General features: G+C 37.7%; 1 long non-coding RNA gene across 3 annotated transcripts; it reads left to right on the forward strand.

Moving 5' to 3' along the window:
* The first annotated feature begins 226 nt into the window (after positions 1–226).
* LOC106840363 (uncharacterized) lies at positions 227–17,569 on the forward strand. Of its 3 annotated transcripts, none has more exons than XR_011498867.1 (5): positions 234–494; positions 896–1,076; positions 10,937–11,039; positions 15,382–15,525; positions 16,117–17,569. It is a non-coding gene; the product is annotated as an uncharacterized lncRNA (long non-coding RNA). The 3 variants fall into 3 exon arrangements; XR_011498868.1 differs by lacking the exon at positions 10,937–11,039 and adding an exon at positions 719–760 and having other exon boundaries at positions 265–494; XR_011498866.1 differs by lacking the exon at positions 10,937–11,039 and having other exon boundaries at positions 227–494.
* The last annotated feature ends 384 nt before the right edge of the window (positions 17,570–17,953 follow it).

The raw sequence follows: 17,953 nt of genomic DNA on the forward strand, positions 1-17,953 counted from the left end.
ACACTTGTTGTCTCGGCAGGGGGGAGGGGTTGTTATACTCTGAGAAGCCTGAAGGATTCTTAAGAGGTGTCGTAGGCGTATGTTATGCCTAAAACAAATATGTCCCCTAAAAAGGATATGTTGAAGTCCCAACCCCCAATACTTCAGAATGTGACCTTATTTGGAAATAGCATTTTTATAGAGCTAATCAAGTTAAAATGAGGTCATTAGGGTGGGCCCCAATCCAATATGACGGGTGTCCTGATAAAAATAGGAATTTTGGACACAGACACAGACATGCACAGAGAGATGACTATATGAAGAGACCCAGGGAGAACGCCATGGGAAGATGAAGGCAGAGATCAGGATGATGAATCTACAAGTCAAGGCATGCCAAATATTGCCAGCAAACCACTAGAAGCTAGGACAGAGGCGTGGAACAGATTCTCCCTCACAGCCCTCAGAAGGAACCACCCCTGCGACAGCTTGATTTCAGACTGCTAGCCTCTGGAAACGTGAGGGAATACATTTCTGTTTAAGCCAGTCAGCTTGTGGTACTTTGTTATGGCAGCCCTAGCAGTATTTGATATCTTGATTAGGGTGGTGAGTAATAGAGACATGTGTGTATGTACAAATCCATTGACGTGTGTAATTAAGATATGTGTACTTCCCTATATGCATGCTATAATATAATTTTAAAATTAAGCGATGTTAGTATGTTCTATTTTCTTCCCTATAGGATATAACGGATGACGTTGAAATTCACACAAATCCATACCAGGTTGTGATCCTCAATTTTTAAGAATTATTTCAGCACTTTCTCTTAGCCATGTTAGTAGTACTTTCTCGATTAAAACCATCAGGATCTTGAATCTTCTAATTGTGACTTATTACTCTTAATTGTCTGTTTAAACAGAACTAATAAAAAAGCTTGTTTGGGGCAATGAAGAGGTGAAAGCACACGTGAGTAAGCAAGAAAATTGACCTAGAGGAAGTGATCAATCTAAACAGCAGAGAAGTAGTGCTTCTGGAAAAATCTTCATCACACTCATTCGCTTTGCAGTAATGAAGTGGAAAAGGCACCTTATCAAGACAAGGTCGGATATTAATCGATTTTTTTATAATTAAAAACTTGCTTCCAAGAGTACAATATGCCAACAGGAATTAGATATTTTGAAAATACAGTCTCTTGCAGTTGACTTTCTTTCTCTAAGTCTTATCTGACTAGCAATACAATAGTGTAAAACTGCTGCCTAATTTAATTCATGCTTAAAGGAACTGATTATTTCCTTAAGATTATTGAATTCATTTAGCGTTATTAGATTCTGTTCTCCATTTACGCAAATGAAATATGACCCTAAATGGAAATTATCATGATCACCATATTGTAACTTAAGGAAAAAGGGAAATCTCTGTTTAGATGTTTTTTTCACAATTATCATGCCATGTATAAGTAATTTTTTCCACCAAAAATGAAAAAAACAATTCACAAAGTTTATCCAAAAAGGCGAACTGGTGGCAGTAACTTTGATGTTTTTATTTTACAATTAAATATGACAGTTGGAATGGGGAAACTTCTGAAGCCTCCTCTGGTCCACCTGCTCTTAATGCCACACGTGGCAGCTGCACCTGCATGGTTCTGAGTCACATTTAGGCTACCTCTGCTGCTGCTGCTGATGATACTGATGGACCAGACTGCTGAGGCTCATCTTTCTTCTCCAACATCTCTTCTGAGTTAGGGTCCTGCACCCATTGCTTTGATCCACCTTGTGAAGGGTACAGTTTTACTAGGTTCGTTTCCAAGTTGTGCGTTTACTGATGACATGGTGGGGTTGGTTTGATTTCCATAACAGCCATGATCACTGCCGTCCTTCTTGAAGCCTGGGGACTCCCACAAAGTCCTTGTCGCACTTGTTCATCCACTGGGTTAAAGATCCTCCCAAAGCTATAAAAGGCTTCCTCATAATTTGCCTTTTGTTTTGCCACTCCTAGCCCCTCTTTATACAACTTGCCTAAATATCTGAACCCCAATATTGTACGTACTATAAATTTTTTTCCCAGAAAGATTCTGAGCCCCTATCATTGGATTTAAATAAACAACAGGACAGGAAAGGTCAGATAATTCCATCAGTAAAACATATCTAAGCTCCATCTCCCACCAAGAAAGCACTCCTGGTACTTCAGTAGTTTTTGGTTTTTTTAATTAGAATAGCCAACCACATAATTTGGGGTCCTAAAACAAAGTGTACAACTGCAGTATTCTTGAAGTGATCAAGAATCACGAAACATAAAAATGTCATAGCCAAGAGCACGTTAGATACTGATCTGTTTCTTTAGATTGAGGTCGTATTTTAACGGAACCATAGTTGGTTAAAGATGAAGTGACCCTTTATTGATTTGTTTAATGAAATATTCTGTTTCCGTATAATGAGGACAACAGCATTTGTCTAATATCTATCTAGAGGGGTATCTATCTAATACCTAAATGTCTATCTAATATCTAAATAGAGGGATTTCCCTTCTTCCTTACGTTACATTAATTGTGATTGTATTAATTTCCATTCAAGGTCATATTTCATTTGCAGTTATTGTACTTATTTCCCTTTAAGGTCATATTTCATTTGCATAAATGAAAACAAAATCTAATAATGCTAAATGAATTTGGTAATCTTTAGGAAGTAACCAGTTCCTTTAAATATAAACACACTATATTCATTTCTTCTCTATTAAATTATATTCTTTTATTTTCCAACATGATAGAAAATAATAGGATAAATTAGTACATGTATTTGTTACTGCTCTTAAGGTAAAATTTTAAAATCCTTTATCTAGTTTATGAGAATCTGACCCCAGTTTATCTCTCAAGCTGGATTTTCTTCCTCTTTCTCCTAACTATAAGTACTAAAGCCAAACCAGACTTCTTTCAGCTCCTTAAACACTCTATGGTTTTGCTTAGCTCCCAGCCTTTGCCTAGCCTCTTTCCTCCGCCCAGAATGTTCTTATCCAGCCCCATCTTCACCCAGCACTCTTGTCCTTTCTTCAAGACTTAGCTTAAATATCACACCATCAAAGGTCCCCATCCTCCACCCAGCTGCTACAACCAGATTAAGTGCCCGCATTACAAACTCCTCAGACCAACATTTAACTTGACCACCACCATTGACCAACACTTAACACAGTCTCTGGCACATGGTAGGTGCTCAGTGAATAATTATTGAGCTGTAATAAACATTTCTGTAGTGTAATATCAATATGGTTTGTTAGGCTAAAGGTGAAAGTATATTTATTACCCAATTTCAATTACGTAGCACAAATAATCTTTGATCCCAAACATCTCCTTCAATCAAAAACTTTATGGTTTTAAAAAATATGCTGGTGACAGTTCATTTCATGTGTCCACTTGGTTAGGCTACAGTGCCCAGTTGTTTGGTCAACTCGTCTAGCTGTAAAGGTATTTTGTAAATGCGACTAACCTTCACAATCAGTTGACTTTAAGTAAAAGAGATTATCCTCAATAATGTAGATGGGCCTCCTTCAATAAGTTGAAGACCTTAAGAGCAAAAACTGAGGTTTTAGATAAGGAGGAATTCTGCAAGATTAACATAGAAATCCTGCCTGAATTTCTAGTCTACCAGCCTGCCTTACAGTTTTCAGACTCAAAACTGCAACATCAATTCTTACCCGAGCTTCCAGTTTTCCAGCCTGCTGAAACCCATAAATGCATAGATAAACAAATGAATGAATAAACGCTAAGTCCATGTGAAAATTTATCTATAATTCTTTTTTTTTTTTGTAAGATTGGCACCTGAGCTAACAACTTCTTCTTCTTTTTGTTTTTTCTTTCTTTCTGCTTTTTCTCCCCAAATCCCCCCAGTGCACAGTTGTATATTTCAGTTGTGGGTCCTTCTAGTTGTGGTACATAGGACTCTGCCCCAACATGGCCTGACGAGCAGTGCCATGGCTGCACCCAGGATCCGAACCAGCCAAACCCTGGGCCACCGCAGTGGAGTGCTTGAACTTAACCACTGGGTCACGGGGCCGGCCTCCTGTAATTCTTTTTAAATAATAGCATTAGCTCAATCACATATCAGTATCAATTGGTGTTATATATTTCTGTAAGATGTCCTGGAAAGTAGTAAAAGAGTAAAGAATACTACTTTCTATCTAGCTACCTATCATCTATCTATCTATCTATCTATCTATCTATCTATCTATCTATCTACCCTTCCTATGATCTTTTAGGGTAATATATAACATTGACCAAAGTAGAATATATTAGTTAACTCAGTGTGACTCCCAAATCTGAAAATATATTTTGAATTGCAACCCTTTGCGCTCATCATACAATAAATTTTAAGGTTTACTGCATTGTTTTAATATTTTATTGCTATCTTTCTCCTTAATATGTATGATATTTGTGTACAACTGGCAAAAATTATAGTCTTCATTCATGTTAGTAAATTTTGGCTGACTCACCATTCTAGAGAACTCATAAAAACAACTTCATTAACATATGGTATATAGAATTTCTCAACTCTGTTGTTAATATTTCCTTTGAAGCTTTTAAAATTCAGCGGTACCAAGTGTAACACCACTATATTTCAATCTTATCTAGTTTTTTGAGGTTCTGAAAAGAAGCTGACAACCACAAAATGAATTCTGCTTTACTCATATACAGCATAGCATGGGGTGGGGGTGTCCTACCTGGAGTCAATTATTCTGTGAGAAGTAAAGCCTGAGAATTTCCAAATTGCTGTTGTTATTGGAGACTTTTTAACTTTTTGTTATGAAAAATAGTATTTTCAATATCCAATATTGAACTAGCCATTTCAAACATATAAAATTCAACTTAATAGTATAATGATACTCATCTTCTCATTACCCACTTCCAACATTATCTGCTCAAAGACAATCTTGTTTCATCTATACCCCGACACATTCCCCACACCCACGTTATTTTGAAGCAAGCCCAGACATTATATAGTTTTATTCTGCCGTGTCTTAGTATGTATCTCTAAAAGATAAGAACTCCGGAAATAAAATAGCCACCAAATGATCATCTCATATAAAAACTTAATAATTCTTTAATTCATAAAATACCTTGTCAAGATTAAAATTTCCCATTGTCTCATAAATGGGATGTAAAAAATAAATTGTTTGTTCAAATCAGGATCCGGATGAGGCCTCCTAGTGTGATGGGTCGAGACATCTCTCCAATTTATTTTAATCTATAGATTCTCCTTCATCTCCGTTTTCCTTTACAATTTATTCCTTGAAGAAAGTGGATTAGGTCTCCTGTAGAACTTCCCACAGTCTAGACTTTGCAGATTACATCCTAGTCTGCTCTTTAATCTTTTCCTCTGTCCTCAGTATTTTTTGTAAATTGGTAGTTGAACATAAAGACTTGATGTGATGTGTTCAATTAATTTATCTATTTTTGAGAAGCAAGTCTCCTTCGGAAGTTGTGTTGCATTCTTCATCAGAAATCTCATATTTCTGATCATTTTCATAGTGTTAACAGCCATTTTAAGTATCAATGATATTCATTAATTCATGAGGAGCTGCTAAATGGCTATATTCTAATTCTATGATTCCTTTTCATTTACTACCTGGGATATTTCTATATTGAGTAACTTTTCCTCATCTAGTGTTTGATACTTTCTGATATGATTGGTAAAGGAATAGCGTGATAAATGCTTGATCATTTCTCTTTATTTATGATTTTCCAAAATATTGAGTTTATCATCCTCCAATCATGACCCGTAGAACCTTAGAATGTGTGTGTATTTGTGTATATGTGTTTTGCAGTGTGAAGAAACATTGTTTTCAAGAAAACTAAATATCACCTATGAAAAGCTGGCTGGCTTTGCTTTGGCAAATCCAACATAGACTAGGGTTAGATTTTTTTTAATGCAGGATCTGGAACCTGGTCGGACAGCATAGACATCGGAACTGTCACTCAGTAGATAGACTCACTTTATTCAAGGTCACAGAGTTGAACTATAAAAGCCAGAAGGGTGGTTCATCCTTTCTAATGAGAAATGCAACTCTCAAGTCAATAGGATACTTGTGATCACTGATCAATATTTTCTCTCCTGGAGAAAAATTTAAATAGGGAGCTGAATTATTATATGAAATTTGCTTGATGGAGTTGATGTTAGAACAAGAGCTGGCTTGTTAGATATGCCGTTAGCTGGCATCATTGTCCCAGACACCTTAATGCATCTGTCTCTATTCTAGAAACACGTCTGCAAATGGACTGCTGTATTGGACCAGAGCAAGTGTTCAGACAATTATTTACCCTTGTACTCTCTTGATCAACACATTTTTTTTTCTTTCGACTTACACTCAAGCTTTGGATTAACAGATTCATTTTATATTTTAATGGTGACTATGCATATTTTCATTGGGAGCTGGAGGGAGAGCAAAATATCTTACCCTAAAGAATGAAAGAAAAATCTACATGAATCAGAGAGGCACTCAGCAAGATCTACTGAGAGAAAAGAACATCAGATTCAGTAAAGCCAAAGGGGATATACAAGGAGGGAAGAGAGTGCTGGATTTACCATAAGGAGTTGAGGATTCTGCGGGAGGCCTAGTTCTGGCAGAGCCTGTGTTGGGACAGGAAGCCTCCCCCAGACTCTATCGTAAACACGTGCCATAGGTCAGGAACTGAAGTCCAGCACGGGGCATGACCGTGGTGTGGGTGGGGAGCCCCATCATCAAGGATCACCAGGGAAGTGTCCATCTGACCACACGGTATCGCTCTTGAACAATTAGAACAATCAAAGTCTCTGTGCAGTTAGACAAATCTGGCTCTTTTTCTCTCTCTGTGGCACTGGAATTCAGAATTGACCCTTTAACCCTACCTAACCGCCCAGGGCTATCGAATAATTTGTAGGGTTAGGAGTAAGCCCTCCAAGAGGAAGAGAATGTACTTACTTTGATAAGGCATTTGGGAGCTAAAGTTGGCGACCAGGAAAAATAGGAGTTTTCTCTGCATTTGCACCACAAACTAGTAATATGGGTTGCATTTGTTATAATCGCATTACCCTCACCCTCACCAACAGGCACGGTTCGAGACTCCCTCTGTACACGTGCTGGGTCACAGAAACTTACAAGGCATTCTAGGAGAGGCTGATCTGCTTGGGAGGGGGGTAGGATATTAATAAAAAATAAAAAATAGTAGAATAAGTCATGAAGAAAATGGCAAACAAAAGGGTAAGCAAGAGAAACAAATATATATTTTCAAGTGAGGACTGGAGGAAGTCAGAGTTATTGAAGGTTGAGGAGGCCAGAGGAAGTCTATGGAGCCAGGCCAGCCGTGGAGGAGCCACACACACTGGCAATTTGGGAATAAGGAGACAAAAATCTTCCTTTGAGGGGGCCGGCCCAGTGGCATAGTAGTTACGTTCTTGTGCTCTGCTTTTGTGGCCTGGGATTTGCAGGCCCGGATCCTGGGCACAGACCTAGCACTGCTCATCAAGCCACACTGTGATTTGTCCCACATAAAATAGAGGAAGATTGGCATAGATGTTAGCTCAGCAACAATCTTCCTCAAGCAAATGTTAGCTAACATTTGTTGCCAATCTTCCTCACAAAAAAAGAAAAAAAATCTTCCTGTAAAAAGGCAGCTTGTTTAAAAAAAATGGGCACCGATTCCCTTTCCATCAACGACAATGTTCCAGATGGCTTCATGGGTAAATTTTATCAAATATTTAAGGAAAAAATAATTTATGTTAGTAAAAAAACTTTCAGAAAATAGACTGGAAAGCAATAATTCACCACTTTTTATCTGAATTCAGCTCAACTCTAATATAAGCGTCTGACAACTGTATCTGACAGGAAGATAAAATATTGACAAATCTCACTCATTAACATAGATGCAAAAATCTGGAACAAAATTTTAGCAAATTGAATTTAACATCATATAAAAAGATAATACATCATAACAAAGTGAGGTTTATCCCAAGATTATAATGTTATTTTAGAACTTGAAAGTAAATCAAGGTAATTTACTACATTAACAGATTAAAGGAGAAAAATCAGATGATCCACTGGATACATTCAGAAAAAAAACAACAAAATTCAACACTTGTTCATGATAAAAAAAAAATCACAGAAATAGGAGAAAACTTCCTCAATATGATAAAGGAAATCGATGAAAATTCTACAATTAACATCATCATTAGTGGTAAAATATTGAACTTGTTCCTCCTAAAATGAGGACCAAGGCCGATATGTCCACACTTACCACTTCCACTCACCATTCGCTAAAGGTCTAAGCCACAGCAATAAGGAAAAAATGAAAAAATAAAATAAAACATAGAAAGAAAGGAAGAAACAAAAGTCATAACAATTGGGAATGAACAAGTAAAACTGTCTTTACTTGTATATATAGTGTGATTTTGTATATAGAAAACCCAAAGGAATCTAAGAAAAAAGTCAACTATATTTATATCAGATAAGTTGAAATCAGCATGACTTTGGGATACAAGGTATATACAAAAAGTAACTGCATTCTTATATACAGATAAACTTTTAAAGATCAAGACCATTGAAAATTAGTATCAAAAGACATAAAAAACCTAGAAATCAGTTTTTAAACATACATAAAATGTTCTACAATGAAAAACTACAAAACAATATTGAGAGAGATCCACAAAGACCTATGTACATGGCAAGATATACCATCCTCATATTGGTAAAGCCATTCATTCTTTCCAGTTGATCTATTGATTCAATTCAATTCCAATCAAAGTTGCAGCAAGGCTGTTATTTTAGGGGGAGGGAATGCATATTGATAAGTTAATCCTAAAATATATTTGGAAATGTGAAGAACTTAAGACTAGCCAAAGCAATTTTGAAAAAAAGTAACAAAATTGGATGACTTCCTCTACCTAATTTTAAGACATATTATAGAGCAACAGTGGTTGAGAGATGTGATACTAACATTGGTTAGATAGATTGATCAATAGAGTAGAATAGAGAGGGAGCCCTGATGGCCAAGAGGTTAAAGTTTGGCACCCTCTGCTTGACAGCCCAGGTTCAGTTCCTGGGTTCAGAACCACACCACTCGTCTGTCAGTAGCCATGCTTTGGCAGCAGCTCACATAGAAGAACTAGAAAGATCTACAACTAGAATATACAACTATGTACTGGGGGGAGAAAAATAAGAGAGAGGAAGATTGGAAACAGATGTTAGCTCAGGGCAAATCTTTCCTACCAAACAAGATAGAGCAGAATAGAGATTTCAGACATAGAGCCACATATATGGTCAGCTGATTTTTCAAAAAAGTACAACAAAATAATTCAGTAAAGTAAGGGAAAACTTTCAGCAAATAGCGCTTCATTGATTAAACAGCTACTTGAAAATCAATCCACACATCACACCATATACCAAAATTAACTTGAAACGTGTCACAGATTTCAGTTGGAATGCTAAAACTATAAAGCTCCTAGAAAAAAACATAGAAAATTTTTTCAATCTTCCGCTATGCAAAGATTTCCTAGACAGAACACAGCACACACTACAAAAGAAAAAAAAATGATAAACTGGGTTTAATTAAAATCACAACTTCTTATCAAAGGATGCAGTTAATAAAATTAAAAGACAAACCACAGACTGAATATAATTACACCCTAATAACAGTAATAACAAAAGATCCATGTTGGGAGGGGAGCCACAATGAGATATGACAATAGGCTAGCTAAAACCCCAGGACTGACAGTTAATGTTGAAGAGAATGTAGAATAACTCTGCTCTCATTCTCTGTTGGTTGGGGTGGCAATCGCTACAACTATTTTGCAAAACTATTTGGTATTATCTACTAAAGCTCAGTATAAGTTTCCCCTTGAAGCTGGCAATTTCTCTCCTAGTTATATACCCAATAAAAATGCATAAATATGCACACCTATGTGCAAGAATAAGTGCAGCAGCATTAGCCATTATAGCCCCAAATGGAGACAAATTAAATATCCATCAACAGTAGAAGACATAAGAACATTTTTGAATATTTATAAAATGGGACACTACACGGCTTGAAAATGAACGCACCACTGATACACCCAACGGCACAAAGTGAGAGGAAAAAAGAACAGAGAGATGAGATTGGAAAGGTAGTTAATGGTCAGATTTTGTAGGCACTCAGCAGTTGTAGTAAGGAGATTGAGGTTTTTGATCTGTCTGATGACCAAGGCATTGAAAGATTTTAAGAGTGATATATGATTTATATCTTACTAAAAAGGGTACTTTGACTGCAATGGGGAGAATGGATTCACAGGAGGAAGCCAGGAAACTCATTAAGATGTTGAAGTGGTCCAAACAGGGGATGAGTGCCTTGAACTAGAAGGTAATAATGTCTCTCAAAGATTGTTGAAATGAACAGGAATAAACTATTGCTGTAACCTAAAATAAATGCCAGCATTTGCTCCTTGATATGTCTAATTGAGATTAATTATTGGTTTTGAATTATAGAAAGAGTCCACCTCATTTCATGGTCATCCAAAAGCAGCTGCCAAAGCATTTTGTATTCTATCCTAACTCTCAAAGGCAATGCTCTCCACGGTGATGTGGAACCTTCCTCCACATTACTTTTTTTCTAATTCATGAATCATTAGACTTTTATTTAATGTCCATGGAAGTTCTAAAGATACCATGCCTAGTTATAAGGTTATAGAAGCCTTCCATTTATTTCAGTGTTTACTCTGTTCTTTAACAGAAACAGTGCTGGTTGGCACCATGCTGTTATGTGTCTGCTTACCTGAATGGTAATGTAAGTTATTATCTTCTGCAGTTTAGTATAGTGCTCAGGTCATTTGATTGCCAATGGTAAATGAGAATAGACTTGATAAGAGTTATATCCTTTCATTTACCACACACACATTTACCTTTTTTCAAAAACTCCCTCCCATATATCTCTTAATGAAATCTAGTAATGCAGAATTACTCTTCACAGCTTCAGAATACGGATGAAAATATTAGGTGAGCCCCTGGAAGCTGAACTTGGCACGCGTGTGTTATCAGAGAATCCTCCACATGTGGATTGCGTGGAGTTGAAGGTAATGCAAAGAATAAGGATACCATGGTTTTTTCTCATTTACCTCTGAATCAAATGAGATGCGCTGAAGTGACACACCCACATATATTTGTTGCTCTTTGCAGGAAGTGACAGTAGATTTGTTACCTTCTCAAAGATCTCGGACCCAAAGCCCACATAAAGTGACTGACTCATAGTGCTGGTTCATGCAGTAAACTTTGTGTTCTAAACAAAGGGGGAATATTTTGGGCACTGTATGTTTGGTGTATATGAATTCTAAGTTCAAAAATAAGTGTTTCTGAGTTTTTACCTCAGTCAGCTCTGCCACCAAGGGGGACTATAAAATCAGCACAAAGTCACTTCAACTTTAGCTGTATTGTTCAATTTTAGCGTCAATTCCAGAGTGAGGATTAAATCAATTCCTTGTGCAAGGTGTTTTGTCCAAGGAGATTTTTGGTAGAAGGCAACGTTCTAGGGTTGCTATTTATTCTGAAACTGCATGTCCCTCTTGGCTGAAATGCTATTTACTCTCTCTCTCCAAAGAGAATGGCATCTTCATGAATTCAATCAATGAAAGAGAGATATTTTGTCTGTTGTAGTGACCCCTGTATCCTTGGCACCCGTAATGGAGTCTGGCACAATAGTTCAAGTTCAATAGATACAGTGGGGGTATTAGTGTTGTCCACCAAATATTTTCAGTTTTACTATCAGGCATATGGAAAGACTACACTTCCACGCCATATCCAGCTTGATTTGAGGTCTAGTCATGTGACTCGCTTTGTGATCAAAGTGATCTGTGACTCTTTATTTATTATGTAATAGACATTATTAAGAGATTTTTCAGGAAAAGGTTAGACTGGATCCTCCACTTCACACAATCCATAGAACTCAGTAAAGGTGGTACCACCATTTGGGCCAGCCCAGTGGCACAGCGTTAAGTGCACACGTTCTGCTTCGTCGGCTGGGGGTTCGCCAGTTCGGATCCTGGGTGTGCACATGGCACCACTTGGCAAGCCATGCTGTGGTAGGCATCCCACATATAAAGTAGAGGAAGATGGGCACGGATGTTAGCTCAGGGCCAGTCTTCCTCAGCAAAAAGAAGGGGATGGGCAGCAGATGTTAGCTTAGGGCTAATCTTCCTCAAAAAAAAAAAAAATTCAGTAAAGGTGGTTTATGGACGTAAGTGTTAAAAACAAAACTTTTAAAGTCTAAGTAGAAAATACAGATGAATATTTTAAAGACTCTGAGGTAGGGAAAGATATAGTAAGACACAGAAAATATTTGTTACAAAAGAAAGATGGATAAATTTGGCTATATTAAAATTAAAAACGCGTTAATCTAAAGATTCTCCAAAGAAAAGTGAAAATACCCATTACAAACTGTAAGAAGTTATATACAATGCATGTGATTGGTAAACACTAATGCAAGAATATAGAAAGTAATCCCAAAACAAGTAAGAAGAGTCAAAGAACTAACTGAAAAATGGCAAGAGATTCAACAAATGGTACTGGAACAACCGGACATCCACATACAAAAAAATGACTCTAGACAGACTTCACACCTCTTATCAAAATTAACTCAGAATGGATCGTAGACCTAAATATAAAACACACAGCTATAAAACCCCTACAAGATAACAAGAAAAAACCTAGAAGACCTTGGGTTTGGTGATGAATTTTTAGATACAACACCAAAGACATGATCCATGAAAGAAAGAATTGATAAGCTGGACTTCATTAAAATAAAAAATTTATGCTCTGCGAAAGACCCTGTCAAGAGACTGAAGAGACGAGCCACAGACTAGGAGAAAATGCTTACAAAAGGTATACCTGATAAAGGACCATTATCCAAAACATACAGAGAACTCTTAAAATGCAACAATAAGAAAACAAACAATCTGGTTAAAAAATGGGACAAAGATCTTAACAGACATGTCACCATTGTATATATATATAGGTGACATGTCTGTTAAGATCTTTGTCCCATTATATATATATATATAGTATATATGTATATATATATATATATATGCAGATGGCAAATAAGCATATGGAAGATGCTCCACACTATGTCATTAGGGAAACACGTAGTAGCTGAATGTTCTTGAGAAAGTTATCTAATTGTTGTATGCATCAATCGCCTCGTCTGTAACATGGGCAGAGTACTTGTCACATAGGGCGGTTGTGATGGTTAAATGTGTTGATACATGTGAAGCTTTTCAGTGTAGTGCTTGGCCATAGTATGTCCTCAGATAACATTCTCTCTCAGGTCTTACAGGTTACTGTGCTTAGCCTTGGATCTCACAGCCCAGTAACTCAGTATTATTTGAGTTCTCCCTGCTGTCTTTGCTCATGTCAAAGCTGTTCCTCAGACGTAGAATACTTTGACTCTCCAGCACCTAACCTGTATTGAATATTGAAAAATTAAACACACTTATGAATGAATACAGGAATAAAAAAGAGATGACTGACGTATAAATCAAGGTTCAACCAGAGAAAACAGAACCAGTCAGAGAGACACTAAGAGATTTATTGCAAGGAATTGGTGTATGTGATTGTAGGGGCTGGCTAGGCAAGTCCAAACTCCCTAGGACGGAATGTCGAGAAGGACAGGCTGGAACTGTCAGGCACAGGCTGAAGCTGCTGTCTACAGGTGGGATCTCTTCTTCTTCAGAGAAGTCTCAACTCTTTTTAAGTCCCTTTAACTGATTAAATCAGGCCCACTCAGATTATCTAGGATAATCTCCCTTACTTAAATCAATGGATTATGAACGTCAATCATATCTATACAAAACACCTTCACAGCAACACCTAGATTAGCGTTTGAATAACTGAGGACTGTGGTTTAGCCAAACTGACACATAAGGTGGCCATCTCAAATGTATGCAAATTCTGCTTATGTGCTGCACACACCGATGAAATATACCTTCACGGAGTATAGAAGAAGGGATTGCAGAGGGCTAATGTCTCTTGGAGATTTTCACCCAGAGTGCAGACCCAGCTCCAAAAAATATCAATTTATTGTTGGCTGTGTAGACCTCACTGTAGCTAAATTGTATCTCCTTAAAAAGTAGGGACTATAGGGCCTGCCCCGTGGCCGAGTGGTTAAGCTCACGTGCTCTGCTTCAGTGGCCCAGGGTTTCACTGGTTCGGATCCTGGGCGTGGACACGGCACTGCTCATCAAGCCATGTTGAGGCAGCATCCCACATGCCACAACTGGAAGGACCCACAACTAAAATATACAACTATGTACCAGGGGGCTTTGGGGAGAAAAAAGAAAAATAAAATCTAAAAAAAAAAAAAAAAAATGGTAGGGACTATAATTCTTATTTCATTTTTTTAAAATCCTCTTTAGAGTTTTTTTTATGGTATCTCTATTCATAAAAGGTACTTAGTAAAATTGCACGGGAAGTTGAAAAACCAAAGAGAAACTTATTTTTTTTGCCATGTCTAATATTATTCATCCCTCTAAGTCTGCATAAAATTCAAATATTACAAGACTCTTTGGGGGATTAAATCCTACTTAGAAAATAAGGTAATATAGGGAGTGTGTGAAAGTAATAAAAAATTTCAAGCACCAGATTAAAATATTTGCTTCACTTGGAAAAAATAATTATGCTATTTTCTAGTGCAAATGATTACTAGTAAATGGAAGTGTTTTGTTTCTTCTTGCTCCCTTTGACTGAAGTGTAATTCACACCAGACAGTCAACAGGCAGAACTGTAGTCTCATAAAAATGGAGTAATTTGGGGAGGATTGTTAAGTCAAAGAATGCCAAAGAGATGGGACGCATTTTCACTAGCAGGGTTTGAACAAAAGATTCAAGTGAACAGATGCAGCTTACTGGCTCGTGGGACACACTATACATTTTCATCTATGCCTTAATTATCTTAATTCAGGCAGCTGAGACATGAAAGGCGCTTTCCCTTTCTTGTTTAATTTTTAAAGAGACTAGAGTCCACTGCTTGCTCGTGTATCTATGGTTTGCGAACCACGGGTGAAGAAATGCCCTTAACTAGCTTTGATCTGGAGAGCAATGGTGCTCAAACAAGCATATGATGAGTGGCTGGGAAGCAGGCAAAATGCAAATTTCCAGGTCCCATCAGTGATTCTGAGCCCACAGGGGTGGCATGGAAACGAGACCATTTTTGAGATACTGATCTGAGCCTGCTGGGAAAGTCCTGAGAAGAGGATCTGCTTCGTCATTTACGTCACCTGCCACCTGGATCAGCCTAGACTCTCCACTGAAACATTCTTGGCCATGTCTATAGTCCTCTGGTCCATCCCAGGGCTTCTCTTCTTGCTTGAAAGTTACTTTAGTTCTTATCAAATTGTGATAAACAAAATGGAACATTTAATTTCAGATTTATCTTACGAAGAGGGAAGCTAACGAATTAAGAAATTTCCAAGGATAGCATAAAACCTGGAGGAATGAGAAACAAAAGGAGCTCTCTGTTCAGATTCCTGCCTCTGAAAACCAGGAACAAAACAAATTAGAAGAGCCTAAGGTACACAGCCCTGCTACCTGAAACTTAGCTTGATGTTAAAGGTTTTGAAAGTGAAATGATCTTACATGGATATTATTTATTTCAGATTAATTTGTGGAATGCCATAGACTAGTAGAAAATGTGGGTCCTGGATGAGGAAGACGAGGATATTTCAAGATTCAAAAAGTGATAAGAGGGAGTCAGCCTTCTCTGGAAATTCTGTAGACAGAACCAGTGAATTGATACAAAGGATAAACTCTGTTTTTCACTTGGCTGTGAGCAACTCAAACAACAATTGAGTGGCTTAGGAATACCCATTCTTCTCACTCTCAGAGGCAAATGGGTTGTTATGCAGAGGGTACAGAATACATTTAGAATTCAGGTGAAGTTCAGAATGTGTTTGAGTTGTACTTTAAAATAAACCAGGACCATCCCAACTAATACATTTCTACAAATAGATACAGCTGGGGCCTCACTGGTGGGCCCTGTTGTACCCACATGGGTAAAAAAGGCAGTTAATATCCTAGAACATTAAGTTTGAGATGATGTACGCTTGACCTTACCAAAAAATCTGTCTACGTGTAAATAGTACTACATGTTTTTGTCTTTCAGAGCTTTGAAGATTTTAAGTCTCTGAGCAATCCAAATCCTTTCGAAGTTGAAGAATATCTTTTTCTCGACAAACAGAAGCATCCTTTTTATGTTAATACAGTCATGCTAAGAAACAATGACAGAATAGTTGGTATGGGAGTAATGCCCTGAAAGAGATGAGTCACTGTCTGAGGCAGAAACCGGAAAGCGTAAAGCTCCCTGTGGGGAATACAACAAAGACGTGGGAACCATCATAGGACGATCGACGTTGCCTCTGCCATCACCTGGGTTTGTGAATGGCTTCATCAGCACTTCATGCTAACACTATTAAATATGAAGTGTCAAGCTCGGCACTCACAGAAGGTGACCTGGACTAGAGCCAGGCCCCCAGCTGAGCCTGTGATGAGCATCCAGGAGCTGCTCAAATGAGGGATCAATGACTTGCAAGTTTACCAGGCAGAATAATGAATAGAAGTGGGACAACTGCAAGCAAAATTGGCATGAGAAATGAGGGTACTGAGAGAGTGGCCAAGAGTAGGGCACAGCTGCAGAAAGTTGAGGAACTAGCCCGCTAGAATCTGACCTGGGAGGTACAAACACAGTGCGGAAAACTTGGTAGTCCTATGAGGATTTCGGGGGCAGAGAAAATACTCTGTATGATACCATAAAGATGAATACATGTCTTTAAACGTTTGTCCAAACCCATAGAATGTACAACACCTCTCTGGCGGGGCATGTTGATAATGGGGGAGATTATGTTTGTGACGGGCCAGGAAATCTCTGCACTTTTCCCTCAATTTTGCTGTGAACCTAAAATTGCTCTAAAAATAAATGAAGTCAATAAAAAAAGGTTTTTGTAAGGAATAAAGACACTAAGATGTTTATATGAGCGATCATTTTGGTTAGTTTCAATACAATGCTATCTAAAAGATATGGCTAGTTGTATACTTGCATCTTCTGCTAAAATGATATTTGAACACCTCCAAGGCTATAAGCTTGCATGACCAGGATGAGAATAGAGCCTATTGAGAAGCACAAGGAAGATGAGTTGGAAGGTGAACTGGAAGATGAGTTGGTTGTAGAGGAAAGATTATGATTTCTACTTAGAAGGACTTTCTATCTCAAATATTCATACCACTAAAAGAATGCTGAATGTTAATAATGACATTTAATGTTATAGTAGTATTAAAATAGAGTTGCTGTATTTTTCTTAGAGAGTAATAAAAGTTGATAAGGATTTTGAGACACACTTCTATTTCTCATTTAATTGCACTCTTTGTATCCACACCAGCCCGTCAATGTAAGATAAGAGAAAACACAGGTTTGTATTACCCAGTTGGATGCTACGCTGATATTTACTAATAGAACTCTGCTGATACAGAAGTAGATAGTAAAATAAGTTTTATGTCAATTGCTCAGGTATTTTAGGAGGAGAAGATAAGATTATGTTGAAAAGTAAACTGTAAGTTCCTTCGCTGGAGTTGCTGTGAGTTTTTATTTCTTTACATGTCCTAGTTTGTGAAATGCTCACACGTGAGGCATGCCAGGACCTAAGCCGACAGGGAGGAGACAGAAGCTAGGGAAGGAGCCTGGGAAATACAACCTAATGCAATGGCTGCCGCCACCTGTAGCAGCTAAGTGATTCATTGTACAAAAGGCAAGCGTAGCCCCAGTTGAGGTTATTTCTGAGATCTAAGGGTATCCAGCGGTTAAGTGGGGCAGGGATAAAGTAGAAAGTCATTGTGTCAGTTCATACTCAAAAACAAGTGGGCGTCAGCATCATTTTAACTATTTAATTCATGGGGGAAATACAGCCAGTGAACCGGAGGCTGGGGAGGAGTGAGGAGGTAATGGTCAA

This window comes from Equus asinus, chromosome 27, assembly GCF_041296235.1.
Source record: "Equus asinus isolate D_3611 breed Donkey chromosome 27, EquAss-T2T_v2, whole genome shotgun sequence".
NCBI lineage: Eukaryota > Metazoa > Chordata > Mammalia > Perissodactyla > Equidae > Equus > Equus asinus.